General features: G+C 39.9%; 1 protein-coding gene across 1 annotated transcript in view; it reads left to right on the forward strand.

The window, feature by feature from the left end:
* LOC101849949 (alpha-tubulin N-acetyltransferase 1) overlaps positions 1-6,971 on the forward strand; it is a gene marked incomplete in the record, with an annotated part of 361,461 nt that overhangs the window by 43,658 nt on the left and 310,832 nt on the right.

The raw sequence follows: 6,971 nt of genomic DNA on the forward strand, positions 1-6,971 counted from the left end.
AAAAAAAAAAAAAAAAAAAAAAAACAACCCAACAACAACAACAACAACAACAAACAGAAGATAAAAAATGCAACATAAAACAAAAGTATCAACAAATATCTCAATATATGAACCAGTGGGCACTAGAGGGTTAAAAACTTGCTTTGTTTTCCTGTCTGCAGGAGCCTCTGATCTATCTGAGAACACTGAGATGTTGGAAGATTGCACAGTTTTCAGATGAGTGTCAAAGCCATGGTGTATCTCATAGTCATGAAAAACCCTGGATTGTTTTGTTTTGGAAATACCGTACTCTTGTTTCAGAAATATGTGAGATAAGTTCCAATTGCAGCTCTTTCTTAAAGAGCCAAACTCACATTCCTTTTTTAGAAATTTGTCCTTTATAAAACACCTCAGCCTTTAGCATAGATTTTCAAGGATTCTCAAACCTGAAGCTTGCATTAAGTTCTCTAAAAGTTGGCAAAATCTCTGTTCGTATTAAGCAGTAACAGCTTGTGTTTTCTGATGTAATATATCAGATATGGGGCTTCAGGGTTGACAGGGTAGATACCTATCTGCTTCATGTTCTTTACGAACTTGAAAGGGCTTATTTTTTTCTATCAGGACACCTCCAACAGAAATAGACATACAGTACTGAGGATTTTTTTAAACATTGATACTTCAGGCTGGCGTCACGTTTGACATTTCAAGACCTGGAAAGGAAGCTGCAGAGAACATTTCATCTGCTTACTGAGCAGTTTTTTAAAATAAGCTATTGTTAACGTTTATCTGAAGGTTGCAAAATGACAGCCTTTATTTTAAGCTATTGCAGACTGAGATTTTTTATTTTTTACACTACATAATATATATATATATATATACCCCATGCCCACGGATAAAAACTCAGTCACTATCATTTTTGACAATTTATTTGGTAAGCAAACTGCCCGTCACTTCTGCCCCCTTACAGCAGAAGTTGATCTCGTTTTGATTTCAAAGCAGTTTTTTTTTGCTTCAGCTTATTTTCCAGAGCAGGAGACTTTTCTTCCCAAATTTGTGATGTAGAATTTTGATAGTTTTTTTTCTACATGGTTACCATTCGGCCACACTCGTAACTTATACAACGAGGTTGTGGTCAGAATGGGCACCTTTTATGCATTTATTGTAAACAAGTTTTCTATCTACAAGCGGCCTTCATCGAACTCATTCTCTTGCTATCACAACCACTGTGTCATGTTCACTTGTTATCACCAGCTACTGCCGGTGCAGTGGGGGAAGGAGGGTTCGTCATCCTTAACCACTTTAAACATTGAGGTGACCGGTTACCGTGTGTTCATTATCAATTGAAAAGGGCATGGGTCTGGTCTCTAAAGTGCTGAACAAGATTTGACCTATAACAGTATGCCCTGATTCGCAAATTATGAGGAATAATTTGATTGAAATATGTTCATTTCCTCACACAGTTATGTATGTAACAGTGTGAATATTGATATCATTATGAGATGAGAGAACAGATTCCGTCTTTTGGCACGTTTTTTTTAATGCGGGGCCCACGCGTGGAAGGTCTTGTAATATCTATCAGTATTTGTCTTACTCTGATTTTGAAATCACGTTAATGTGATTAAAAAGGGTGATGGATATTCTGTGACTTTCCATTGGCCGCTGCTTCTTCCCTCTTCCTGTCCCAAACTGTTTCCCTTTTTTTTCCGACTTCAGCTCTTTCTTATTTCTATCCTGTTGTAATATCTTCTGTCTGTCTTTCTCTTTCAAACGACTGTTATGGTGCTCTACCCTTACACGGGGACATGAGCAGGGTTATGTTGCTGGTAGAGGGACTGAGGGCCCACAAACGTGTCGGGTGTCACTTGGTGAATCACGATCAGCCTGAAGAAATCTACAGTGTTGTGTGGTGTCTGTCGATGTCGTGGTCCAAATTGTGACTGCTCAGTGTAAGACTCGTGTCATACGTCATTTTTCTATATGGCTTATGGCGGGGTCTTTCACTCAGCAAAGAGAGCTTGAGATGTTTTGATGGAAGGGAGGCCTTTGGTCTTTGAGGGAGGATTCCTGGGAAAGGTCATGGTCAGTGAGTGCTGGCTGTGCCCACCAGCGCCCCAGTGAATTCATCTTGGATAAGGAGTTATTGCTTCGTATTTCCATGTATTCATATATCTGTTTTATGGAGCGAGTGAAAAGTGAGTGCCTATAAATGTGCTTGTGATGTGTTTGTGTTTTGAGGGAGTGGGGTAGTTTTGTATGGTATGGGCCAAGATCACAATAATTGTGGTTGTGTCTGTAGTTTTGTTTTGTTTTTGGGGGGTTTTTTTGCTAATTTTGTCTTGTGAGGACTGAGAGCTTGTTTGTGGAAACTATTCACTTATGATTGCCAGTTGAGGAAAGGTTACAGATGGAAGGACTTGTCAATGTCATGCTCATACTGTGCCGAAACAATATAGGGGGAACTGCTGCTTTTTCTTTCCTCATCCTTGCTATCGTCATTTTCCTCTACTTCTTTTGTATGTTTGTCACTCTTGTGACCTGCTATTTCCGGGGTGCCTTGATAGTCAAAGCAGACTTTGTGCTGTTGAAGCTAGAGAGGTGAGCAGAGTAAGCCTGATTCCCCATTTGGACTTCTCTGTTGACACCCACCCCTTGGCGCTCATATGACCTTATGCAGTTGTGAGCGCCATAAAACCTTACTACAACAACAAGCAGATGGAAGGACATTAACTCGCATTGTTTTATTATGCGCAGAAAGTGGACTACCACCATTTTTTTTCCCTTTCCCTTTTTTAATGCGTTCTTCCAACTTATTACAATTTCAAGCATTGTGTGTCTGCGATATGCTTGTTGTGTATATGGCGGAGGGTGGAAGAAGAGTGTCTTGAGCCGTGTGAAGGTGGTCACAGTGAATGAGAGCAAAGATGTGTGGAAGAAGAGAAACAAAGAAAAGAGAAAAAAACACTGCAGCTGAAATTGTTTTCCAGTCACCACACCATTACACGCAAAAGTTGTGTTGTATTTTTTTTTGGGTAGAATAACTCTTCACTGCCTTCTCTTCAATCACGAAAATGAATGATGGACCATGAATTTGATAGACCCTTTCAAAAGTTGAGCTAAATCTTTAAGGCCAGTCATTTTATTTCAACATCAATCTTAATCCTACTATCAGTTCCTTGGGGGTTTTTTCTTTATCCTTGGTCATTGTCAAACTAAACGATGGTGTTTGGTTGTGTTGAGTACATGTCGGCAGGCAGCGGCACAGCAATCGTAACTCGGTTTTGCAAATTTTACAGGAGGAAGAAGGTATTGGTTTTTCATCACAATATCCATTATAACGTGTACTATACCATAGCAGGGAAGTTTACCACTGTCTATGTTTTTGATAATTGCACGACTCAGGGTTTTCACAGGGTATGCACACACACACACACACCCCCACCCCCTCCCAATTCCCCGTTTGGATTTCTCTGTTGACATCCACCCCTTGGTGCTCATATGACCTTATGCCATTGCGAGCGCTGTAAAACTTTACTAAAAACTAAAACAAATAGGGCATGCCTCCCTTCCCAGTGCCTTGGAATGTGTAAAAATTCAAAAATCTGTTTTTGCCACAGGCTTGAGTTACGTTCTGAGTTGCTGCCACGGGATGTTTGTTCCAACATGAGTCGATCAAGACCAAGTTCATTTCTCTCTGTCCTCATGTTACGTAAGTGAAGGATAAAACAAAAGTACATTATATCTATTACTATTATCTTCCAGAAGTTGAAGGTGAATCAGCTGGGACCGAGTTACAGCATGAAGATGGTTAGAGTACCGTTGCTCTCCCTAGAAAAATAGTCACTCTTTTTGTATTTTTTTAAATCAATTTTTTTTGTTTGCTTTCTGTGTAATAATACAGGGTCAAACACTGTTACTGTTAGGTCAGTCAGTTTTCACATGATGATAGTGATGGTATGAACTGTATCTGATGCTTTTATCTATTTAGAAATTATATTTAATCAGGATTATTTCAAGTGTGAAGACCTTCGAAATGACAATGTTGTTTTTCTCTCAATCCCGACTTTTGTGAGTTTACATGACAACGTCCCCAGTCGTCCGTTACTTCTCCGCCATTGATCTGCAGCTGGTGCTATGTAAACTCATGGCTCTTTACACAGTGCTGGCAATACTGTCGGCCGGCCTGTCATGCGGTACAGAAATAAAAAAGACTCAGCAGTGATGTTGGTTGTCCGTGTCATTTTTTTTCTTTGTAGAGTGGTTTTACTTTGTTGGTACTGTTCAATTGTATATGTGTGTGTGTGTAAAATATATATATATATATATATATGTGTGTGTATAATATATATATATGTGTGTGTATAATATATATATATATAAATGTTACATAATAATTACATTCGTAATGTTCAGTGGTCGCCAAACACAAGGATCCTCCCAACCATGAGTACTCAAAGCCACACACTCTATACATCTTACAGTATGGAGCTGTTTCTAGAGACAATAGGGAGGGTGCTTAAATAGACGGCATTTGCGGAGTTGATATAACCAGAAAGGTGACTATGGGCTTTGCCAAGGAACCAAATGTCGTACAGGAAATGTTCACACTTTTCAAGACGAATGAGGAATCATGAACTCATTGCACTATCCTCTGATAGCTTCTCGAACGGGAAAATGGTAGTCGTCGATGGAGCTATGCCTTGAGAATGTGGACCGGTGAGATGTAGGAAAGTCATTGCTGCAGACATTATCATGATTATCTATGGACAGACATCTCATGGGGCTCATCTACTGAATTCTGCACCCTGGTGACGTTTAAAAGGGTGCAAACGTTGTGTGTTTGACCTGAAGTGGTCATTTTGTCCGAGAATTTTTAGTTCTGATTCTCTACTGGTCCTAAATGATGGACCATTTCCACCCTTGACATCAAAGAAGGCCTTAAGGGCACCATGCCATTATTTCCGTACTTTATGCGAAACTTACAAAATGAGTTGGTGGTGAGGAAATGTTCAATACAAAAAGCTCTCTGCTTTTTTACTAATCTTAATCATGATCTCAGCAGGCAAAGGAAACTTGAGAAAAACTATCTGCAAACTCCTACTGGCCTTTTAGACAACTGTTGTAGTTTGCAATATAATGGCACAATCAGAGCATCATAAAATGGTTGGTTACACCTCTTAAAGCGTTTCTTGGGGATGGTATTAATCTCCTTTTATCAAAATTCCTAGAACAACGTAACTGTCGAGAAGTGTCGGCTCCATCAGCTCCCAGTTTGGTTTGTTTCGACCGCCTGTAACTGTACTGTAAGTGTAAGTGGGGGCTCACCTCCGTGACTTGCATGAGGATACACCAAGGGTCCCCGACTTTCCAGACTGCTACTGCTAAGGTGGATGGATTCAAGCTTGGAAGTGTGGGTGGTTGACGAATGCTCTAGTGTGGTTTGCTCCTTCTTTCCTATCAAACATCTATCGTCTTTATCTCTCCTCCTTCTTTTTTATGTTTGTTACTCTCTTGTAACACCTCCAATCTTCTGGCGCTCATATGACTTTATGCAGTTGCGAGCGCCGTAAAACCGCTACATGTACTAAAACAAAACAAAGAAAGCTTGGAAGTTTGAGTGTAATCCTGAAAGTTATTTAGTGCTGGAGAGATTTCATGTGGTATGGAAAGGGCATTTTGCTTAGTTGATGTCTGTGTTATATCGACGTAGCCTACTGGGCTGGCACATAGATAGATAGAGGAGTTTTTCAACCTCCTCTCGGAACTACTGGGCTTTGAAACCAACTTCCATAAATGTAGGATGCTCATTTTCTAGTAACTTTCGCTCAATTTCGACACCATTCCTTGCAGAAAAATGAAGAAGCCGCTTTGCTAAAGTTGAATGCCTGTTTTGGTATGTGCAAGTGCAATCATCACTGTTATTAGAAGTACGACATGTAGGCCTACTTTTGATAGCCACGATTTCCTTTTAAAAAGTTGGAAAAAAAATTTCACTCTCGTCGCCAGGCACCTTCTCCCTGCGCCAGCTGCCAGACGAAGACCATCACATCGTTCGTAGAAAGTAGAAAGGTTGGAGAGCGCAAAATCATTCGCCGCCGCTTTTAAATCATGTAATCTTGTAATATTATAGAGAAGACGTCTTGATTTATTAATGCCAAAAGGACATCTTGCAAATCCTTTCAACACATCAGATGTTTTTTTTTGTTCATCTTCACCTAAAAATTTGATGGCCATTTCCGTGTATATCGGTCTTAGCCTTCTGTGTGCTTACAGTGTTTCAACCAATTTTGTTTATCCTTGTTGCCTCAGTAATATTCCCGGTAAACATCAAATTTATCCTCTCGAGGACGGAACAAAGCAAAGTCGAGCTCTTCAAAAATGTGCTTCGTCAGCGGAGGGGCGCTGCTCCATTTCTGTTTAGTTTTAATTTAATATAAGTCAATAAGAGTATTGTGGCACTTGCAACACTATAAGGTCATAAGTACCGGAGATTACTTGTATTACAAGAGAGTAAAAAATGTAGAAAAGAAGGAGGAGAGATCAGGACGATAGTTGTTTGACAGGAAAGAAGAAGCAAACCACACCGGAGCACCTATACGGTATAGGTGCTCCGGTGTGGTTTGCTTCTTCTTTCCTGTCAAACAACTATCGTCCTGATCTCTCCTCCTTCTTTTCTACATTTTTTACTCTCTTGTAATACAAGTAATCTCCGGTACTTATGACCTTATAGTGTTGCAAGTGCCACAATACTCTTATTGACTTATATTAAATTAAAACTAAACAGAAATGGAGCAGCGCCCCTCCGCTGACGAAGCACATTTTTGAAGAGCTCGACTTTGCTTTGTTCCGTCCTCGAGAGGATAAATTTGATGTTTACCGGGAATATTACTGAGGCAACAAGGATAAACAAAATTGGTTGAAACACTGTAAGCACACAGAAGGCTAAGACCGATATACACGGAAATGGCCATCAAATTTTTAGGTGAAGATGAACA

The sequence above is a fragment of the Aplysia californica genome, unplaced genomic scaffold (assembly GCF_000002075.1).
Source record: "Aplysia californica isolate F4 #8 unplaced genomic scaffold, AplCal3.0 scaffold00441, whole genome shotgun sequence".
NCBI lineage: Eukaryota > Metazoa > Mollusca > Gastropoda > Aplysiida > Aplysiidae > Aplysia > Aplysia californica.